The sequence below is a fragment of the Stegodyphus dumicola genome, chromosome 5 (genome assembly GCF_044657685.1).
Source record: "Stegodyphus dumicola isolate Sdum_Otavi_A_Nest chromosome 5, ASM4465768v1".
Classification (NCBI taxonomy): domain Eukaryota; kingdom Metazoa; phylum Arthropoda; class Arachnida; order Araneae; family Eresidae; genus Stegodyphus; species Stegodyphus dumicola.
In genome coordinates, this window is record NC_140772.1 from 72,327,974 (window position 1) to 72,352,374 (window position 24,401).

At 36.9% G+C, this 24,401-nt stretch overlaps 1 pseudogene; it reads left to right on the top strand.

Moving 5' to 3' along the window:
- The first annotated feature begins 797 nt into the window (after positions 1–797).
- Positions 798–10,447, top strand: LOC146997137 (uncharacterized; annotated as a pseudogene).
- The last annotated feature ends 13,954 nt before the right edge of the window (positions 10,448–24,401 follow it).

The window sequence follows — 24,401 nt, forward strand, 5'->3', positions numbered from 1 at the left end:
TTCCGCCGCTTAACCAACGAATATCGCTGTGAAGTAACAAGTCCCCATATGTAGCATCTACTTCGGCCAAAAAATCACGAAACTTTCTATGAGTCAAAGTATGATTGCTCCTTCTAATAATAGTTATTTTAACAACCGCTTTCATAATATTTATTGAGGATTTTCCACATAAGGCCTCTTGGTGTCACATACAGCGTGTCATATGACACTTGGTGTTTTGTTTCAAGAGTCCTGCCAGTCATATTTCAGTGCCTGTCATAGCTGTAACTCCATGAGTGACAATACAGGAACATTTATCGAATACCCTGTAGTCTGACATCATCTTATTTATAGCTTCAAAAATATCCGTATGTCTCTTTCTTACATTAAATTCAAACGAATAAATTTTTAACAAGTTTTTTTAATCAATAATATAATCACCCTCGTTATTGAAGAATAAAGATAGCAAAATCAGCTGACCTTTTGTGCACTCAGTAGCAGTAGTTGAGTCTCGGAAACTTTATTGATGATATGAAGGATTTATCCATAAACAGTACGATGCAGATTTAAACACTAATAACATATTTATTCTACTGCAACTAAAATAATATAAGCGATAGATACTGTTCCCTTAATTTATTTATTGTATAGAAAAATATTCACTTTCATAAGAATTTTTTATCTTGAAACATTCCGTCCTTATGTTGACTAAAATGTTACATTTCCTTGTTTTCTTTGTTTTTATTCTTATTGTGTATATAACACAGAATTGCTTCAAAAACAGATGTCTTTTCAATAAAATATTTCAAAAAAAAAAAATTACTCACGTAAACGAGACAGAAGAAACTACAGCTTCTTCATCTGTAATGAACGTGAAAGATTATGTTGAATGGAAAATTCTTGACGATGTTGAATCAGCAATGGCAAATGAGGAGGCTGATACTCATACTGCCAGTAGCACTAAGAGTGACATTGATGTGGTGGTTCCTCTTCAAGACGATAGAAATCTGCAGCATCTTTCGGATGGCAATTCATCGTTCATTAGCGATGATGATGTAATTGTTCTAGGACCTTCTTATGCTAATGAGCACAAATCCAGAACTGCTGCTTCAAATCTGAGATCCATTTCGCTCACCAGCCATCAAGAACCTAGGATGAACGATGCTTTCAGAGCAGAATCTGCCATGAGAAGATTATTGCTCAAGAATCAGCAACATCCTCCTCTGCAGAAGACGTGAAGGTTGTTCGAGCAGGTCTCGGTCGACATGTTTCGGCATGGCTGGGAAGACCATGGGCACTGTCAGTACTTGGCGTCTGTGGGTTCTTAATTTTGGCTACGCTGTATATTTTAGTTTTTCTCATGGTTAAAGCCTGCGAAGGCTCACTGAAGAAAACCAACTGTTGTCTGGCTGGTGCCCAGCTTGTGGCACTTCTTTGCCTCTACATTGCTGCAGCTCTGTATACGTGGAAACCGTCCGCTCTTCTTTGTGGTCTTCAGAGGCTGATGCCAAATGTCAGTCTTTCTTTCTGTTATGGCTGTCTCTTATTAAAAGGTATGTACTTAAGAGCCCAGAGCAGTTTGGGACTTGGAGGTAGTGTCAACCGTTGTAACCAGATGCTCACCCTCCTGTTCATTGTGAGTGTTCAGATTGCTCTCGAAACTCAGTGGTGGTTGATTCGACCTCCGTCTTTGGCTGAAGATACTTTAGAATGTCTCACTGGAAAGATAGAGATTTTGTAGTCCCAGCTATACATCACGTTTTTATTGCTGCTAGTAACAGCAGTGGCTGTATCTACGCGCAGAATTCCTTACAACCAGCCCGAGAGTAGAAGCCTCATCGCAACGTCTTTGTGCTGCCTGGTGATATTCTTGTCATGGGATGTCGCCTGCTGGTTACTGCCCGACTCTACAAGCAGGAATATAGCATATCCTTCGGCCTTGATGGCTACTGCTCTCTCTGTACTACTGGGCCTATTTGGTCCTCAGTTATTTGCAATCCACAAATATGGTGGCTTTCCACATAAACCACTTTCATATCGCATTATTCAAACCATTCAAATTTCGGATTGTAATTTTAAAATAGCAAATCAACAAGTAATAAGGTACCTAAATCTGTGTTTCAAAATAAGAATAATGTTCTGGTTGCTACTTTGGGTTGTGGTTATTGTAAAGAAGATCATAGTTTAGCCAAATGTTCGAAATTTCTAAATTTATCGGTTCAGCAAAAGATAGAATTTGTAAAATCAAATCGTTACTGTTTTAATTGTTTATCTAATATGCACTTGCTCAAAAAATGCAAGAGTTTAAATACATGTCAACATTGCTTTAAGAAGCATCACAGTATTTTGCACATTGTAAATAATTCAAAGAATAAAACTCAGTTAAGCAGTATATCTCCGCCTACGCAATCTATCATTAAAAGAGATGAATTAACGAGTCCTAAGGACGTTTCAGCCACAGTTTGTGCATCTCATTATGATTCGAATGCAAAAGGAATTTACGCTGTTTGCAACAATAAAATGAAGCAAACGATACTCACATAAACATCCTGGCCCTCGTTGAAATCCCAGGGGATTTCAACAGTTGGAGCATTTTGAAACTTCTTAGTCTGCAATAAAGATAAACATAAGAAAAATAATACAAAATATTATATGCGAAGCAGTTCATAGTTTTTAGTCTGAATAGGAAGAGGACACAATTTCACGACTGGTCGTTTTATGACACCATGACCAGTTTTAATACTAGCAACTCTGACTCTTTGATCTGAGCCCGGATGAACAGCAATTATTCCATTTAAATATTACGTATGCTTATTTGTGTTATTAAAAACCATTTAAATATTACGTATGCTTATTTGTGTGTTTTGTAATCAAGGCAGTACATCTTGAAGTGGTAGGAGATCTGTCAACAAAGGCATTTTTAAGTGCATTGAAACGATTTATTGCAGAAGAGGGAAACCATTTGAGATTTATAGTGACTGCGGTACTAACTTTAAAGGTGCAGACAAAGAAATCAGAAAATGTTTTTTGCAATGTAAGCAAAATCAAGAAATTCACAAATTTTTGTCTTTAGAGGAAATAAAATGGATATGCAACCCGCCATCATCTCCCCATTTTGGTGGACTATGGGAATCGGCAGTAAAGTCAATGAAATTACATCTAAAAAGGACTGTTGGTGATACTGTGCTGACCTATCCGGAATTTCAGACCTTGATAGCGCAGGTTGAGGCTTGTCTCAACTCTAGGCCATTGTGTCCAACATCGGCTGATCCAAATGATTTAACTGCATTAACACCTGGTCATTTCCTAATGGGAACGTCTTTAACTGCCATACCTGAACCAGACCTAAATTATATTTCCTTCAATCACATTGACAGATGGCATGTGAGACAGTTTATTTTTCAGCACTTCTGGAGAAGATGGAGTCGAGAATACCTGTCTCAGCTTCAACAAAGACCTAAATAGCAAAAAAGTCAAAACAATTTAGAAGTCAATGACTTAGTCCTCATCAAAGAAGACAACCTTCCGCCTCTTAAATGGAGGTTAGGGAGAATAATTGCTGTTCATCCGGGCTCAGATCAAAGAGTCAGAGTTGCTAGTATTAAAACTGGTCATGGTGTCATAAAACGACCAGTCGTGAAATTGTGTCCTCTTCCTATTCAGACTAAAAACTATGAACTGCTTCGCATATAATATTTTGTATTATTTTGTATCCACGTCCTGCACGATGTTTAATCATGAACGGTCCAGAAAAATCTATTCCAGTTCGATGAAATGGTCGTGATTGTGTTACTCTAGATTCCGGTAGATCAGCCATTATTTGACTTGCAGTTTTAGCTCTAAGTTTACAACACGTAATACAAGATTTCACTACTTTTCGGATAGCAGATCTAGCAGCTATGATCCAAAATTGCTGTCTAATTAAAGATAGAAGAAGTTTCGGTGCTGCATGCAGATATTTGACATGAAAGTGTCTAATTATGATTTCTGTCAGATTGTGTTTTGAAGGTAATAAGATTGGATGTTTTTCATTTTCTGATAGTTGCGCATTTTTCAGTCTTCCTCCTACACGTAACACTTTGTTGTCATCTAAAATTGGACACAAGCTAAGGAGGTTGCTGTTTGTAGGTAAGTCCTTTCCCAACTCCAAACATTGAATTTCTTTAAAAAAGTGAAATCGCTGTATTATTCGGACAATACAGAAAGTTGCAGCTCGAATTTCATTACTAGATAAAAAAGACGTATTTCTTTCTAGATATGCTACTTTAGAATTCGACATGAATCTTAATATCCAAGCAAATATGCGTTGTAACTTTGGAAATGAAGATATATTTGATATAATAGCAAGTTCCTGTACAGATACATTACTCGTAGTACAAGCACTTGCAGAAGTTTAATAATAACTAAAGAACAAGAGAATGATGGATACATTAATATTACTTAACTAACATAGTTAACGTGTTTGACGGCTGTGTGTCTTGGCATTTTTTAGGGTACCCAGAAAGTGAGTTAAAAAAAACATTTTATTTATTTATTCTCAAATGCCTGATTAATTTACAACTGTTATCAACAATATTTTGCCATCTAGTGCAGTGCTCCGCAACCGGTGTGCCGCGGCACACTGGTGTGCCATGAGTAGGATATAGGTGTGCCGCAATCAAATACATGTATTTGACATTTTGCAATTTTTTATCATGTATTTAATACACAATGACAATTTTTTCCCTTAATAATGTCTATTTTAAATGTTTTTATATATTTCACTCTTGTGTGGTTGTGTGTGTGATTGTAAGTGTGTCAGCATTTGAATTTTTTCGGCACTTCCTTGATAACTCGGAACTCAAAAATATATAACTTTTTTTTAAACATAAATTTAAACGAAATATATTGGTTTCAGACCATTTTAATTAAAAATAATAGCTCTAAAACTGTTTTTTTTTTAAATTTGAAATAAACCAATCAAATTGAAGAATTTTTGTTTTTTAATTTTTTTAAAAAAATTTCGCAGTCAGTAATAACAAAAAATGGTATACAAAAATTACTTGAATTCTAATAAATTTATATAAAAACAAGTTTTTATCAACAATTGTTTTTAAATATACTAAAGAATGATTATTATAAATAAATAATTATTCAACGGTGCATCGTGAGACAGTTAAAAACTGCATAGTGTGTACGTGTACAACCAAGATCCACCTAATTGATCACAGATAAAGCAGAATACCCGTTATGCGCATGTGTTATTTACACTGCTGTCCGGTACATCACGTGCAACCATACGTTACTGTTGTCAATATTTCACAACACAAAGTTAAATAAACACGTTTTTACCATTAAAGATATTTTATTATGTAAGCGGAGACATTATTCGTAGCCTCAGCTTCGTAAAAATGGTTTGTTTTGGATTTAATATTTTTATTTAGTTTATTTTCTGTCATTGAAATCATAATCTTCAATCCCGTTCCGGGTTGTTTTTCCTTTTATAATAAAAATAATAAGTTTTGCAATTATTTATAAATGACGGTTGCGTCTGTCATAAAACAAGTAAAAGGACGAATATGAAATTAATAGCAAATGCTGTTGATTCAATGTTGCGTTGGTTTGTTGTTACTTTAAAACTCCTCTTTAATACGTCATCCTTCTGATCACCAGGTCATGCTTAACGAAGAATGTGGCGGCCATAAGACCACATTCTTGTCGTCGCACGACATATTATCTTAATAATGTTTTGTTAATGTTCTTAGTATAATTTTTTTTTTTTTTTTTAGTTTTTTCCCGTTTAAATATGGATAAATTTTTCGCCGGAAAGATTCTTCTTCACGTACAGATGATGAAGATCCACCTACAAGCATTACAAAAAACCTGAAGAAAGTAGTGAAAAGAAAGTACGACGAGGATTACATTAAATATGGATTCTCGTGGTGTGGCGATGAAACATCACCAAGACCACAGTGCATCATTTGTGGCGATCAGCTATCAAACGAGGAATGGTACCCAGTAAATTAAAGCGGCATCTATATTCAAGCCACCCCAGCTGCGCCAACAAAGACAAACAATATTTTAAGAGGTGTTTAGAACAAACAAAAAAAAAAAAAAAAAAAAACAGAAGAAATTTATGAAGTCGGCCGTAACAGTTTCTGAAAAGGCACTAGAGGCTATCTATCATGTTTCTAAATTAATTGGACGCCAGAAGAAGCCACATACTCTCGGCGAATCGCTTATTAAACCAGCATGCATGGAAATTGTCCGACTTATGCTTGGGCCCAATGAAGCTGAGGATGTGAATAAAATTCCATTGTCTGCTGATACAGTTAAAAGACGTATTTGTGATATGTCAAGCGATATTTTAGAAACATTGATTAAAAAACTGTTATCGGCTGAAAAATTTGCGCTTCAGATCGATGAAACAACTGATATTAAAAATAAAGCACAGCTGATAGCTATTATACGTTTCGTTGATGAGGGCTTTATTAAAGAACATTATTTATTTTGTAAGGAGGTTCCAGAGCGAACAACCGGCGAAGAAATTTTTCGAGTAACTGATGATTTCTTCAAAATTTGTAATATTCAATGGAGCAACTGCATTGCTGTTTGCACGGATGGCGCTGCGGCAATGACAGGTAGTAAAACAGGGTTTGTCTCTTGTGTGAAACAAAAAAATCCGACGGTACATTTTACACACTGCTGCATACATCGAGAAGCATTGATGGCCAAGAATTTACCAGAAGAACTTTTGAACACGATGACTGAATGCGTCAAAATCATAAACTTAATTAAATCAAGAGCCACAAATTCGCGAATTTTTGGATTACTTTGCGCAGAAATGGGAGCCGAATATGAATCATTATTATTTTATACAGAAATTCGCTGGCTATCCCGAGACAAAGTTTTGGCTAGATTATTTGAGCTTCGTCACGAGGTGCGTGAATTTCTTTTAGCACATAATATGCCAGCACCTCGATGATGATTACTGGATAGCCAAGCTTGCATACATGGCTGATATATTCGAGCATTTGAATGAACTTAATAAAAAAATGCAAGGTCGAAATGAGAATATTTTAACGTGCTCCGATAAATTACAAGGATTTATTAAAAAACTCGAACTGAGAAAGAGTTGCAAAAAGGATGTTTAGAAATGTACAGAAGGACTAATTATATTACAACCGAAAACAAACAATCAGTTCTGGATCTGGCCCAACAACATTTAAGTATGCTTCAGCTGAAATTTGATCAATATTTTTATTCCATTAATACGGAACAATACGATTGGATTCGAAATCCTTTTGCATACAATATAATAAATTCTACAGAAGCGCTGCCTCTAAAAATTCGAGAGGAATTTACAGATTTGAAAAGTGACACGACTTTAAAATTATACTTCTCCGAAGTTCCATTAGATGTTTTCTGGATTTACGTTAAAAAAGAATATCCTCATATTTCCGAAAAAGCAATTTTAACATTACTTCCATTTTCTACGACATATTTATGTGAGCAAAGTTTTTCAACTTTATTATTAATTAAAAATGATAAGCGGTCATGCTTAAAAGATCTTGACCAAGAACTTCGTGTTGCGTTGTCAGATATTGAGCCGAATATAAAACTTTTGTGTTCATTGAAGCAAGCGCAGGTATCACATTGATAATTATTATGATTGCATATAAATAAATATGTTATGGTTTTATAATTGTATATTTTTCAAATTAAAAACAAAAATTTATTGTAAATTTTGTATATAAATCAATACATATATACATTAGCTTTCGGTGTGCCACGAAATTCCAGAAAGATTTTTTTTTGTGCTTCGCAGGTGAGAAAAGGTTGCGGAGAAGTGATCTAGTGTGTAGATTTTCAATTCCGCACCGATAAAAATGAATTGGTTTCTGAGTAAAATATCTGGAGATGGCATTTTGGACGTCATCCAAATTTTTTGTCACTAAGAAAATGTTTGTAGGGATCGGAATAAATGGAAATCCGAGAATGCGATATCGGCCGAGTATGGTGGGCGAGGCTGTACCTCCCATCCCAATTCATTAATTTTTTCCAGTGTTCGTTTTTCATTGTCGTGTTGCAGAATGACACCTTTTCTATTGACAGTCGCTGGATATTTTTCGATTAAAAATTGGTTCACTCGATCCAATTGTTCACAGTAAAGTTCTGCATCAACAGTTTGTCCAGGTTTTAGCAGTTCAAGAACAATTCCGCGAATACACCACCAAACACACAGAAGCGCATTTTTGGAATGTAAGCCCTATTAAAACTGCCTTTTGCGTTTTGGATTATCATATAGGACCCATTTTTCGTTTCCAGTAATCAAACGATCAAAAACGGTTCTGTATGGTGCCGTTGAAGCAATACGTTGCATGTGATGAATCGGTTGGATTTGTTCTCTTCGGGCAGATTATGGGGTACCCAAATACCTGCTCTACTCATTTTTCCAATCTGCTTTAAATGTTCTTGGATGGTCGACCAAAGTTGGTTAAGGGTGTCTGAAAGTTCCTCGATTGTTTGACATGGATTTGCTTCCATGTCTGATCTTAGCATATCATTGTCTAATGCTGTTGGTCTTCCTGATCGATAGGAGTCAGAGAGATCAAAATTACCAAATTTAAACCTAGAAAACCATATTAATTCACAAGTCAAACAACAAAAATCAGCGTTATATTTTCAAATTTTCACAGGACTCGTTTCGATGGTTTTACCGAACCACCATCGTCAGCTGCAAAAGCTCAAATGAACGAGATAGGATATAATGATAAGCTAAGACATCCTGATAGAAAATAAGCTATTGGCGCCATCTGTTGGTGAAACCAGAACTAAAACATAATTTCTTTAAAGGACGATATGTATATGGATACCAAGTATGTGCAATTCTTAAAAACGCGCCAAGCAGTGGGCAATTTCGCACTTTCCCCTATTAAAGTATTAAATGCGCGTGGCCCTGTATTTTAATTTCTCTTCAAATAAGTCTTTCTAAGCTTCTCTTCAAATAAGTCTCGTACAGCATTGCGCGGGAATATAAAACAATTTTAATTACAAATTCTACTAAAAATAGCTAAATAAATACAAAATCTGTAACACTACATCAAATGGGTGTTCAAAAAGCTTATCTGAACGGAAAAATTGATGAAGAGATCATGTCTCAACCAGAAGGTTTTGTAACTTTCGAAGGCAGAGTTTGCAAGCTGAGAAAGGCAATCTAACTAAGGCAAGCAAGACGTATGTGGAATATGATAGTGGATGAAACTTTACGAAAACTTAAAATCGAAATGTTAACGTCAGATAATTGCATTATATGTTCAAAAAGGAGCAGATGGCTGTGTCATAATCTCTATTTATTCTACATAAATAGCGATTATGATTTAATGATTCTAACTAAAAGCGAATCTTCCATGATGCACTACGAAAACTCTCAGCAAAACTTTTAAGATGAGGGATTTGGGTAAAATAAAACAGTGTTTAGGAATTAACATCGAACATAATGAAAATTTATCAATTAGCCAGATTCAGTACATAAGAGAACTGAACTGATAGAAATAGGGTTACAGATTTCGTATTTGGCTAAATACGGTATGCAAGAATGTAAACCTATATCAACACCCTTGCATCCTAACATTAAACTATGCAATTCATCAAACGTCGCCGCAGAAAATGAAAATGTAGACAAAATTATAATAGGTCATTAATTGGATCCTTAATTTACTTAGCTGTATCTACACAACTTTACATTGCAAATTCTTTTAGTAGACTTAGTCAATTTAACAGTAATCCGAAATATTTTCACTGGATTCAAGTAAAACGCGTACTACAATACCTTAAATCTACGATAAACAGGAGGATAACTTATCGCAAAACAAATGAAAATCTTAAATGTTATGTGGACGCGGATTGGGCCAAAAATACTCTCGACAGGAAATCATTTAGTGGCTATAGTTTCATATTAGCTGGGAGCCCGATTTCCTGGGAATCACGCAAACAAAGAATTGTAGCGCTGTCAAGCACTGAAGCAGAATACATAGCGTTAACTGAAGCTTCAAAAGAAGCGATGCACTTGTGTTTGTTATTAAGAGAGCTAGGTTTAAAGATAACACAACCAACTGTGTTGTATTCACATTTAGTGAAAAGTCCAGTTTATCACTCTCGAACAAAACACATCGATACTCGGTTTCATTATATCAGAGAGTTATGCCACAATAAAGAAACTGACAATTAAGTATGTGTCAGCAACAGAAATGCCAGCTGATATTTCAAAGAAGAATCTTGGCAAAGACAAGCACAGGAAATTTATGAATCTATTAGGACTTGAACTTTAACTAATGAATGTCGTTTTTGTTTTATTCTTTTTTTTCAGCTCAATGTGATGCATAGAGTCCTAATATGGAACAGCGCAGTGGAAGAGTACAACTGTAATAGGAATCTAAGTATTCCGGATAACTTTTCTACATCGTCAAGTGCTTGCTTGCCTGTTTGAATGAACTGTTAAGCAGGCTCAAATCATGTTGTAACAGTCAAGTACATTCGCATATTATCCATCGTATGACTTTACTAATGTGTCATAGTCTGACGTGATATGTTCATCTGTTTTGTTAAATCTCAAGTCAAATCACCGATTAAATCTTATGTTTTCGACTTAGTGCAATTTGTAGTTCTGCAGCAGAGAACCTCTGTTCTACACGTACTACAGCGTTTAACTCTCAAAACATTTTAAAGAACAAAAATTTCAGAAACAGCAACTGTTAATGTAAAACAACTTTCTGATGAACTCACCGCAGTAAAAACGCATTTAGTATGGACTGTTTTAGGAATATCTAAATAAGAGTCTGACTTTAAACCAAAAAAGTCGCTGTTCGTAAACTCTTTGCTTACAGATCTTTAGAAAAAAATTATCAGATTTGTGGGAACTGGCACCTCGATTATTCGAAAAGATTTTTGCGAATTGCTCTACGTGGAAATGAGGAGAATTTGTTGCGGTTCTTGTGATGGGTAGGAGGAAATCCTGAGAATTTTGTTATATACCGGCATAACCGTATTATTTTCGATGTTTCGTGCAGCCCATTTTTATTAGCGGCAGGCACCTGACCATTTGAAAATGGCTACTGAAATACTATGTATGTGGTCAGTTTCGTTATGACTAAACTCAGCTGAATGACTACAGTCTTTCCAACGAGATTCCAAAGACCTGTTAGTTATGGGAAATTTTGGATCCACGTGGGGTGGAGTCAAAGTTTTGAAAGGGAAATTGACGGTCCAAAACCAGATATATCTAAATTATAGGTACTGGCGCTTACGCAGAATTAAGACGAAGCATCCCTGTCTGCCACAGAGACGAAAGAAGTCATTACGAAAAAAAAATAGAGTACTTTCCTTGGCGCATCGAATTTTCGATCTAGTCGGAGTCACATATCCTATCAGTCTAATTCCCAAATTGCTGTTGCAGGAATGTTGGAAAATAAAAGCTTCCGTAGGCCTCTAAATTATCTTTACTCACAGGAAAAAAAAAAAAAAATTGAAGTTGGAAAAATTAGCTTATAGATCTAGAAAACGTCAAAATCCTCCTAAGACTCTCGAGTCTCGACCTCAGGAATGCCATCCTATTGTTACAACTTTTTCATGATTCTTCCAAACTGTACTATGCTACTTGTGTCTTTGTCCGAACAGAAAAGGATGATGAAATAACGCGCCATTTAATTCAAGCGAGATCGAAAGTCGCGCCGTTAAAGGGAACTTGAATTCCAAGGTTAGAGTTATTATCGTGCACAATTGGCATAAGGTTAGCTGCGTCAATAATGAAAACATTGCATATAGAATATTTATGAAACGTTTTGGTCAGACTCTGTGGTTATTCTTCACTGGATAAAAAGGGAAGGTCCATGGGAGACGTTCGTTGTCAATATATCGGAAGAAGTAAGAAGACTGCCGTTAAATGAGGTGGAGAATACGTACCAGGTATACTGAACCCTGCCGGTCACCCATCGATAGGATGTTTTGTGAGAATTTTCATCAAAGGACGTTGGTGGAAAGGACCTTCTTGGCTCTTAAAACTGGAAGAGGATTGGCCAAAAATTGGAACACTGTCCAAATATGGAGGTAGTGAATTCAGAGAAGGAGAAAACTATTGTAACAGGAGTTTCTCTGCAATGCGAAGAAAAGTATTACCGTCTTTATTCTTCTTACATAAAACTGTAAGAATTATAGAGTGGATAATTAGAATTTAACAAATCTGAAGAAAATAAAAGGTCATTATCGCGAACGTTCTTCTTCTGAAACTAAACCTGGCAGAAAACTCGAAGTTTTTATATGAATGTAGCATGTAGAATTTTCGGTGTACATATTGTATTTTGTAAAAATGAAAAAATGCGTTTGTAACATTAATTGTTTTATTAAATGTTTTCAAAATATTAAATCTCTCCTGTCAATCTGGATAAACCTGAGATTTCAAACCTTTAGAGGATAATATTCACCATCCAAAGAATCCGGTCAATGAAAATTGAGCAGAAGACTCAAAGTGAGTAATCTTTGTGTATTTAATTGAAATTTTTTTGGAAAAGTTATAGAAGTTTGCTGACTGAGAAATCAAAAAGGCTGAAAGTGCCTCGTGAAAGTAAGTACAGAAGGAGATATATTCAGTAGTGAGACTGATAAGAGAAAGTTCTTTGTGGTGTTACGAATTTTGCATTTAGTTAGATATTTTTAGTAGAATTATAATTAAAATGATTTTATTTTTCCTGTGCAGTGCAGCGCGTGACATATTTTAAGAGAAAGCTATGCCGGAAAAGTTAAAATACTAGAGCACGTGCATTTAACATTGAATAAAAGTTTATGTCTATAACTGATATTTAATTTGAATAAACGTAATTGACTACTGTGTTAGCTGTAACAGCAATTCTACGCTTTTGGTTTCCAGAAACATCGAAAAGCAAAGCAAATTACTAGAACTCTCTCGCAACCGATTGAGAGCTTTAAAAAGCCAGAGAGAAATATCTCAGCTCCGTTGATATTTTTTAATTGTTTAGTTAACTATTGTTCTCTTTTTTTTTTAACCGAGTTCAGTTCGGATCAGCTTTCTCTTTGCATTGCATTGTATTTTAACATTTTGAGTAGTTTAAAATATAGGTACTGATTATATTGCGTGATATTCTGATATTGTACGAATATCTCTGAGGGAACTTCCAGCGTTTTGTTACATTTCTTGCGATAAGAATAAATTTTATTAAACTTTTATCGGACTTGTGCATTCAATCTATTATGAACCTGGGCACACGCAACACTTTTTGGTGTCAGAAGTTGGATTGAATGCCAATAGCAAGAACGATGGAGGAGCAGTTAAGATAGCTGATGTTACATTTAAAATGAGAAAAAGATGCAAGCTGGTCAAGAATCTGTTAAAGATGAGATGAAAGATTACGTTAGAGTAGAGATGCAAGCTGGTTAAAAATCTGTTAAAAATGAGATGAAAACGTTAAAGCAGAAATAAAAGCGGGTCAAGCATCGGTTAAAGGGGAGATGAAACCAGGTCAAGAGGAAATGAAAAGAGAAATTACCTGCGTAATAGAAAACAAAATCGAGGCTATGGAATGCAGAACTGACACTGTTGAAAATAAAGTCGGACACATTGAAAAAGAGCTTCTTCTATGAAAGAAGTAATCGAAGGAAGAGTTTCGGCCTTCCAATAACAAATTGAAGAATGAGTTTCTACGTGAAAGGACAAATCGAACAACAAATTGAAGACAGGGTTTCTACAGTCGTCGCCAAAGAAGTTGACACATTAAAGAGATGCATAGCGACTGCAGAAAGCAATTCTGATGGCTTTAAAATTTACCCATGCCTGCTCGTCCCTCTCTGAATTTATCCATATAGTATGATGGGAAGACTTCTTAGCAAGTATATAAGATACAATTTTCTATAGTGGCGGAAGCCAATGGATATAGCATTGTTCCTGTGCTCGATTATGATGTTACTGCAAATGTAAACAGAAAAAGGCCAATGGCTGTTTTAAGACACATCACATAATTTTTTTTTGTATTGCTGTATTGTATAATGCTTGTATTGTATATTCAGTTTTCCTAAGTTCCTAATGTCATTCAGCCCCACTCTTACCTCTCATGTTCCTTTTCTTTTATGCTTTCTCTTCTTTACTGCTATTATTATGACAGACTAAAACTGGTATATCTTTGTAAACCTGCTTATCTGTTGATTCGCACATTACTCAACGCCTCACAGTGTCTTCTGCCGGATTTGGACTTACTGCAGCATTTGTCGTTTTGAGCTGTCTTTCGTGTTCGCATACATCGCTTGATGAACTATGACGTTGGACTCTTTATTCTACTTCGACATGATTTTATTCCTTTCTTCCATATTTTCTATGGACTTCACCGAACTACAAGAGAATTATGAACTCACATGTGTTCGGAAATCTTTACATGTCATGTTATACTGGGATAGCGAAAATCATCGCGGGTACCCAAGAGAGCGTCGGCATCGCGCCTGAACCGAAGCCAATGGATGGCATTTCCAAGCTAAGGTCTGTTATCTCGCTGCTTCTCTGAGAGCAGACATAGCGGATATTCTTCACACTCTTCCCGAAACACAAAAGGCTAGATTTCGAAGCTCTGTCCGGCGCGTTGGAGCTCCGTTTTGGGGAGAAATGTTTAAAACAATACAGCAGACTTCAATTAAAATCCCGTCAACAGAAACCCACGGAAACACTCAAGGAGCTCGCCACGCATGTGGAAAGGCTGTCTCATCTCGGCTTTTCGGAGTGCCCAACAGAAACAAGGGAAATCCTGTCCTTGCAGTATTTGATCCACGGCATCCGGGATCCTAAAATACAGAAAGCTCTACGAATGGTGGATGTCAAGGACTTCAAAAGTGCTTTGGTGTACGCCATGAAATTCGAGGCAGCCCAGCAAGCAGCTCTTAGATAAAGCCACCCAATCACAGCTGTTTAAGTCCAAAAGCCAGAGGATCAAATAGCTGCTCGTTTGGCTGATTTAACCAGGCAATTCGATGGCTTGAGACGGAATATTAGAGACACGAAACCGTCCTAAAGTGTTGTAAGTGTGGTGCTGAAGGCCACATACGACGGAACTGCAGAACATTCTAGGGCACAGAAGTTAAGACCGCACCTATCAAGAAGGAGGGAACTAATTGGTGGCCATCTCGCTGGGCGGAGGTTGCCAGATAATGAAAAGCCCCAGTTTAAAGCGCTTCAAATGTCTGCCGTGAGTGGCAGCAGTAATACACTTTTCATAATGGACATCAATAGAGTTTCTTGCAATATGGCCATCGACACAGGAGCCAATGTTACCATCATTCGAAAAGATTTGGCTCAACAATTGAAAGGTAAACTCATCTGGACACCGCCCTGCGTTACCCTCCAGACTGTGTCCGGTGATAAATCGATAGTAATGGAAAATTTTCGAAGTGCCGCCTACCATCACACGGCATGTATGGCAGATATTACAGATCCTTGCATACTCAGATTGGGCTTTCCAAGGTAATACAATTTTTCTTTGGACTTTAAAAATAATGAAGTGCATTCTGCCTCTGAGGACATAGCCCTATTTGGAATTCATAATGAAGGAGTTAAATCTGTCCACAAAATAGTAGCTCAAGACGACATCACAATATCAGCAAGAACAGAACTTTCCTTCCTGGATCCATAGCCCAAAATAGACATTTCCGCTACGGCACCATAGAAGATCCCAAGAACTTTAACAGCCCGAAAGGAGTAGTAGTATCCTCAGCACTCGACTTATCGAAGAACGTTATCCCGGTGAGAGTTGCCAATGTAACTGACAAGGCGAGAGTTATTAAGAAAGGTGAATCGATTGCAGCTTGTAGTGCAGTGACCAGCATTAAACGAAACAGTAACACTCTAGAATCCGTGTCTTCAGAAAGGATTACATCGGAGTTATTACAGAATGCACAATTAAACGATGAACAGAGGAGTGCTTCCGAACGTGTCACTCAAGAACTTAGGTGTTTTCTCCCGCTCTTCTTCTAACGTGGGTCGAAACAGTTTGGCAGAGCATAGAATCGGTACCTGGGATCATCCGCCAATTAAGCAACATCCAAGATGTCTACCGATTGCTAAACAGGGAAGAGGTAGAAAAACGTTTAAAGGACATACAAGAAGTCAATGTCATCAAGCCCTCAGCTAGTCCCTGGGTATCTCCCATTGTCCTGGTCAGAAAGGACGACGGTTCAACTAGATTTTTCGTTCACTATCGTTGGCTGAACGAGGTTACGAAGAAAGACAGCTACCCTCTTCCTAGAACTTATAACATTCTGCACAGTTTCTGGAAGCAAGTGGTGACGCTTGATCTAAATAGTCGATCTTGGCAAATAGAGATACATCCTGATCACCGAGAAAAGACGGCATTTACTACGGGACAAGGACTTTGGCAGTTCAAAGTGATGCCGTTTGCACTGTTTAATGCGCCGGCTATATATTCGAACGCCTCATGGAGACCGCGTTGAGAGGTCTTTCCTACGAAACCTGTCTGATATACTTGGATGGCATCATCATCGGCAGGAAGAGTTTTGAAAAACATCTAGATAATTTTAGAAAGGTGCTTCATTAACTTAAAAAAGCCAATCTAAAGTTAAGGCGCGCCAACTGTAAATTATTCAGACAGGAAGTGACTTACCTCGGACATGTCATCGCTGCTGAAGGCGTGTATGCGGATCCTGAAAAAGTGTCAATAGTTTAAGACTAAAGACGCCCTGAAAATTTTCATCAGCTGAGAAGCTCTAAGGCTTTGCACTTACCATAGGAGATTCGTGAAAGAATTTTTGCCATTGTAAGACCCCCCCCCTTTAACAAGCTGACAGAGAGCAAACAAAAGTTTTCGTGGAGAAAAGAATTTGAGGATGCAACCTGAAGGAAGCTTTAACTTCTGCTACAATCTTGACGTATCCTCAGCTCGACAAACCATTTATTCTCGACACAGATGCGAGCAATGAGTGTCGGTGGTGTTTTGTCCGAAAAATAAATGGCTAAGAACGTGTCGTAGCCTACAGAAGCAAGTGCCTATCGAAACCGGACAGGAATTACTGTGTCACCAGGAAAGAGTTGCTCGCCATAGGTAAAGCCGTAGAACATTTCCATCATTACCTCTAGCGCAGAAAATTCCTGCTCCGCACGGATAATGCATCATTGGCATAGCTTTTAAATTTCAAGAATCCTGAGGGTCAAATAACCAGGTGGATACAGAGACTCCAGGAATATGACATCACTATCCGTCACCGGAAGGGATCATCTTACGCAAACGTTGATGCTCTGTCTAGAAGACCTTGCTCAGAAAACTGCCGATATTGTTCCAGGGTCGAAGCGAAATACGAGCTGCTGAGTTTGGTCGCACGACAAATTACAACATAAATATCGGCTGATCGAGACCCGTGGAGTGATGATGAAGTCAGGAAAGACCAGCTGGAAGACGGTGACATTAAACCCATAATTGATTTAATGGAGTCTTCAAAGAGAAAACCTACATGGCAGGATATTTCGAGCTATAATTCAACGACAAAACAATATTGGGTTCTCTGGGGACACTCCATATTCAAAACGGCGTCTTGTACCGGAAATTCGAATCGAATGATGGAAAGAATTTCCGATGGCAACAGACATTTTCAAGATCCCGGATTCCAGATGTCCTTAAAGAACTACATAATAGCCCTACAGGAGGTCAGTGCGAAATAATGAAGACTTTATAGAGAGTTCGTTAGCGCTTCTACTGGAATAATGCAAAGACTACATTGATGTTTAATGTGGTGCAGATCTTGCGATGCCTGTGCAGGTTGGAAAGGACTGAAGAAACGTAGCCGAGGCAAGCTGCAACGTTACAATCTAGGAGCACCTTTTGAGCGTATCGCCTTTGACATCTTGGAATCTCGGCCACGAACTGTTGATGGTAATAAATACATCCTCGTTGTCATTGATTATTTCACCAAGTGGCCTGAAGCATATCCTATTCTTGATCAAGAGGCTGTCACAGTAACAGAGGTGATGATACAGCACTGAATTTCCAAGTTCGGAGTGCCTCTTGAGTTACATTCCGATCATGGAAGGAATTTTACCGCGGCTGTAATTAAAGCACTCTGCAAGCTACTCGGCATTGACAAAACCCAAACGACGCCTTTACAGGCCGATGCTGTTCGCACCAGCGGTGCGATTGCACCAACATTCTATCAACATACATATCTTAAGCTATTCGCACCAACATTAACCATGCATGGCCATTGAGTTGTCGGATCCGTCATTTGAACCCAATCGAAAAGAACAGATTCTGCGTACACCAATCCCGGATCTAGGGGGGGGCAAGCCGGAGTCTGTGCCCCAGGCAGCAACTTCTGAGGGCGTCAAATTCAAGAGTGACGCTGAATTGTATTTGGAATGATGTCAAATTTTGATGCAACATTAGTAGTTTTAAAGCTAGATTTAAAAACCTCTTTTACGAATATTTAATTAATTAGTCGAAACCTTTTAATGGAGCAAATAGTTTTAAAAGTAAGCTAAGTACAGCCGAACACGACTCCAAAGATTAGATCAGGGAGAGGACAATAGAGGGACTCCAGGCGTCACTGAAAAAGTCAAAGGACCCTGTCCCTCTGCCAACCCAACATGTAATTTTATTACAAAGGTACTCCCTAGACGCCTTGGTCTTTGTTCCCTGCAAGTGACGCATAGAGCAAAGAATCTATATATCTTTCCCTTCAACTTCTTTGCCTAGAGTCCCTCTGTTGTCCTCTCTCCTGGGGGGAATATTCAAGTGAAAAACAGAACGATTGCATAAAAGCGCCTTGTTTTTATACCAACGCCTCTTGCGAAGTAAATGTAGAAGCATTGTAAATTGTAACTCTTTCCTCACACCCAATACAAATTAGCCTTGGACCAATGAAATAATTCAAATTAATGTACGTCGAGAATATACAACAGAAATGAAGTAAGGTATTTTGATTTTTTGCAGCCAGTCAGCAACCTAGGTTTTAAAAATGGGTTTATTATTTTTATACTTTTTAAAGTTTTTTAGTTTTTTTAATCTGGAGGGTTTTTTGTTGTCTCATTTTCTTTTAATATGCCTGCTTCTACTATTCCTCACTATATTCAACGAGATGCAACCATTTAGTTAGCGCGCGCGTTTGCGACGCGGCCTTAATACTGTTGAATTTAATTACATCAATTTTTAGCTTTTCTTATTAAGGCAAGTTATACTGTATATTATTTAGGGTTCAAGAAATCATGAGAGGGGGTAGGAAAAAACTCCCAGGAGCAGAATATAGAACCAGATCAAAAGATAGGACCGAATGGAGAAAACTAATTGCAGCTAAAATGAAAAATGGCTTCACGGAAAAGACGAACCGTCAGACCCTGCTGCAACTTCCGATGGTGCAGAGATTCTAAACGATATTGATATTTCTTGTAATTTGCATGACCAAAATGAAGAATCTCCATCTCAAACAGAATCATCAAACTTCTATCATCCTCAAACAGACTCCATTTCAGCAACTGAGAGAACAACTTTCTTCCTAGACCCCAAACGAACATCTAGAGGACATGAAATTAGAATACAATGTTTTTTCTCATTTAGGTGAGTGTGGGCAGCGGAAAGAAGACTTAATATCTTTTGATTTGTCGGACCCAGGTAGTTGGCCAATCACAGAAAAAATGAACGATCAGCAACAATTTTTCTTAGCAGTCAAGCTGTATTATTAGCCGAAAAATATCCAGAAAATGCAGACCTTAGGTACACTGAACGTGATGGAATACATTTGACATCTTCACTGTGGCACAGAACATTAGCAAACAATGAAAGTCTTAAATGATCTTGGCTTATATATTCGAAAACTAAAAGTGCAACTTTTGTACACCCTGTGAGATTTACCAGTAACATGCCACTGCCGTTATATCAGCATTGTGTACTGCCGGTACTTACCGGCCATACTAGATCTTGAAGTAATCCTGGAGTACAAGCCAGGATTATAGAAATCAATAAGCTGCTCGAATATGCGCGATGTTTGGCTCACTCTTTGAATCTTGTCTGTGTGCATTCTGCCTCTTCTAGCCCCGAAGCAGTTAACTTCTTTGGAATTATTCAGAAGATATTTAGCTTTCTTGTGGGATTCACTATTCGATGGGATATTACGAAAACATGTACAAAACCCAACTCAAAAGGAAGCAGTCAGACGAGATGGTTGGCAAAATATGTGGCTTTGAAAGCCCTTCTAACGAATGTACCAGAAGTAGTAAAATCCTTAAAGAAATTAATTATTTTTCAAAGTACTATATTACTATTTTAAAATTAACTATCTATCAAAGTACGAAGCAGGACATCTGCTACATGTTGTAAAAAATTTTGAATTTATTATCAGCCTGAAAATTTAGCCTAATATTCTTCGAGAAATCAATCGAATAAATTCTGAAATTCAAATGGAAGATATTATTCTTGTGCGTTCCGTGGCATTAATGGTAGGTCTGATCAAAACTTTGCAAAAAATGAGATAAATTCCTACGGAATATTGGATACAAGGATTTAAAGCAGCAGCCGAAAAAAATTGAGGTTGAACCTATTCTGACAAATAAGTGAATTCTAAAACGCAAAAAGGAATTTGATGAATTGTGCGAGGACGAATCATGAACATTTAATCGTGTTCAGCTACTTTCTAATGCAATGAAAATTGTATTTGATCGAATCCTATGAGAAATTAAAACGAGGGTAAACAGGGCTATTACACTAACTGCAAATTTCCATTTCTCAATAATCGTGAAATATTGAATATGTCAACTGAAGAACTGCAAAAGTATAGAGCAGATCTTGCACGAAAATATGAGCGAGATCTCTAAACGCATTTGAGTTCTGTCAAGAACTTGCCGATTTTAAAGAACAAGCCCCGATGTTATTTGTCGACATAAAATGGCTAGAGCTTTTATTTCTTGCAACAGATCTACACATATGATTTTCAGGATGCCTTTTACAATATTTGTATTGCCCTGCAGATTTACTCTATGCTTCCAACTACATCCGCAAGCTGTGAGCGACGTTTTAGCAAATTAAAACCTATCTGAGATTATCGATGAGCCAGGAGCGTTTATCAAGTCTCGCAATTCTGGCAATCGAAAATCAAACAGCACATCAAGTTAATTATGATGATGCCATAGATTTATTTGCAGAACAAAAGGCTCGCAGAGTAAAATTTTAATCCCGTAATATTTTAAGAGCGTTAGGTAAGAACTTAAAATTATTATTGAAATAAGAATTATGAAATGAAGTACAAATACTAACATTTTCCTTTCAGTAGTAGCCCGTATTGCTGTTATGTATAGTAAATGAAAGTTAGTTACATAATTAATCAGCTCATCTATTGTCCCAACCTATGTAATCTATTGTTTGTAACTAAAGATTATTTTTATTAAGAGTGCATAATCAAGGGTATCGAAAGACGCATATAATTTTAAAGATACCATAAGATATTTTCCATTCTTTAAAGCGTAACATTTTTGCTAAAATATTCTTTAAACATAATATTTTGCATAAGCATAACTATACAAATTGCTATTATTCATCACACAATGAATGTTTTTTTTTATGCGGAAGTGTCCCGTTTTTCGATTTGTATGGAAGTGTCGTGTGTCAAAATACTATCACTGCGCTGTCAATGGAGGTTCTAAATGTAAACAAAAAACACTCAATCTGGAACTCGAAACCTTCGGAGCAGTGCTTCACTCGCAGTGCGGGGTTGGCCCCTCCTTTCTTTCTTACCTCCATGGTGTGGCTAGTTATTGTTGCAAATATTGCAAAATTGCGTATTTCAGAGAAAATGTAATTTTGATTATTACAGTTACAAAAATAGTCTTTTGCGTGAATATGTAAATATTTATTATGTTACCGGTCTTTGTGAGAACGGTAGTAGAGTTCTTGAGTAGGCTACATGAAGGAGTTATTGTGAAATGAATATTTAACGTGCTAGGTTAAAGTTACTGTTAGTATCGAGAAATTGGTAAAAAAATTATTCAATCCACTGTGTTAGTGATTTGTAATTTGCTTACATTTGTTTAAATGAATTTTTTTATTATTTATTAATGTCTGATTCCCATTTTTGTGCTGTGCTGAACTATTTTAGTATTTAGTTTTCAATCGTTTTCTATTAGCATCATTTATTAGTATGAGTAGGTAATGTTGCAAATATTGAAAAAAATCCTCATTTCAGGGAAAATGTAAATTTGATTATTTCAGTGCACCGGAGAAGTAACTGAATTAAGAGGGTTAGCACGGGTTTTTAATTATGTAACAGCCAGCAGCGGCTGAGATGTAAAGTCTGAACACTGGTAGTTCGGTAGGGGGTTAGAATCAAGCGAATTAGCTGGCTGCATGGGTGTTTCTGCCGTTTCGCTCATGCGTAACTTGCATATCAGCCAATTACTCTTAGAAAGACCTCACCCCTCCTAGGCAGGTAGCTCTCTTATGCTTTGCTATAAGTAAAGAAATTAAACCATTTATTATGTATATTTCTTTTAGAACAAAAATGGCAAATAAAGAATTTCTTACTATAAAATGGATTTTACATTTTACCTCGAAGGCCCACCAGCGGCCGAGCGGTAAAGTCGCTGAACACTGGTAGTTCGGTCCGAGGTTCGAATCCCGCGAACGGGCTGGCTGCATGGGCGTTTTCGTGGTTTTCCCCATGTGTAACGTGTATACGAGCCAGTTTCCCTTAGAAAGTCCTCCACGAAAGGCATCCCTCCCCTTAGGCAGATAGTCCTCGTGTGCTTTGCCATAATTAAATACACCAACACACCACCATTTTACCTCGAAAACTACCTATTTCTATGTTTATTTAAAAAACTAAAATTTGTTACAGAAACTTAAAGGAAGATGAGTAAGGGCGGCATTTTTAAGTTTTTGCCCCACCTAGGAAAAATGCTAAATCCGGCGCTGACGTACACGAACTGCGTATTAAGTGTTGCAGTGAATCTTTTTTTTTTTTTTTTTTTTTTTATTAAAGGCAGGTTACTTACTACCTTGGCGTAGTTTATCATTGTTTAAGCATTGGCGACTTTCAAAAGATTAGAGAGGAAAATGAGTTCCTTTTCTTTTTTATATATATATAAAAAGAAGGAACACATTTCCTTTTATTAAAGTATATACAAAAAAGGGCAGATTTTTATGTTCTCTATGTTCATCGTTTTCCTGAACGGTTGGAATAGTTTAAATGACTGATTTGGGGGGGGGGAAATCTTGTTTACATATTTTGTACTTCTTAGAATACATTTAGCTTCAAAGATGTGTTTTGCATAATCAAGACTTTAATTCATTCCTCTTTGAAGAGTTTCGGAATTACTTGACATTTTCAGGACACAAAAAGTATTCCAAAAAACTTTGAAATATTAGTACAAACACATTAATAAATTAAATTTAAATAAATAATGGGATGTAATTTAAAAGACAGGAATAATTTAATGTAAGAGATTTAAATTTAAAAATTTGCACACATTGCCATTTATCATTTATCAGATTTGATAAGGTTTTATTTCATAAATAGCTTTGTTTTTGAAATATGTCACTTGAACCTATAAACATGTGTGGATACTGAAAAGGTGATGAATATATAAGATTATAATGTTCAGTAAGTTTTCTTATTGAATAATAAATTCTGACAGTCCTATGCTATAAGACTATGGTCTAAGTTTGCATAAAAATTCCTCTGTTAAATAAAAGAATTTAAGTTATTTCTGTAGCCTTTTTGTCAATACATTAAAGATTTTTTTAACTAATTACACATCCTCGCTTGCAATTATAACCATCATTAAAAACCCTATTTTATCTAACTATTTTCTGAACATTATCATGTATATAGATTGACCTCATTTTTGTAACTGATTGCAAACTATTCTCTTGCTGGTGAACTATTAACAACCCTTTCTATTGCTGAGTTAGGGTTAACAACCTTCGCTCTCGCTACTGCCTGACTTACGGAAATCTGCGTAAAATGCTGGTACCTGGGCTGATTATGCGCATGGGCGAATGTAAATAGTGTGAATACCGTCAGTACGATTAGCCACTGCGCGCCTTTACATCCCCAATTGGACGGCATGGTAGAGAGGTTTAATCGAACCGTTTTTAACAACTTCTCATTAGAGGTTTCCAGAAACCAACAGGATTGGGACAAGAAGTTACTACTGTTTGTACTGGCTTACCACAGTGCTGTCCATGAGACTATTCCTCATATCAGATGCTCTTCGGTCGTGACCCTCATCTTCCATGAAATCTCTTGTTTGGCCACCCTTCGGATGCGCCTTCATCGCCTGAGGAATATATTCAAGATATCCAGGTCCAGTTTGAAGTGACGCACAACTTTGCATGAGAGCGAGTTAGCCTGGCGACGGAGAAGATGAAGACAAGATACGATACCAGAGCTACTGAACA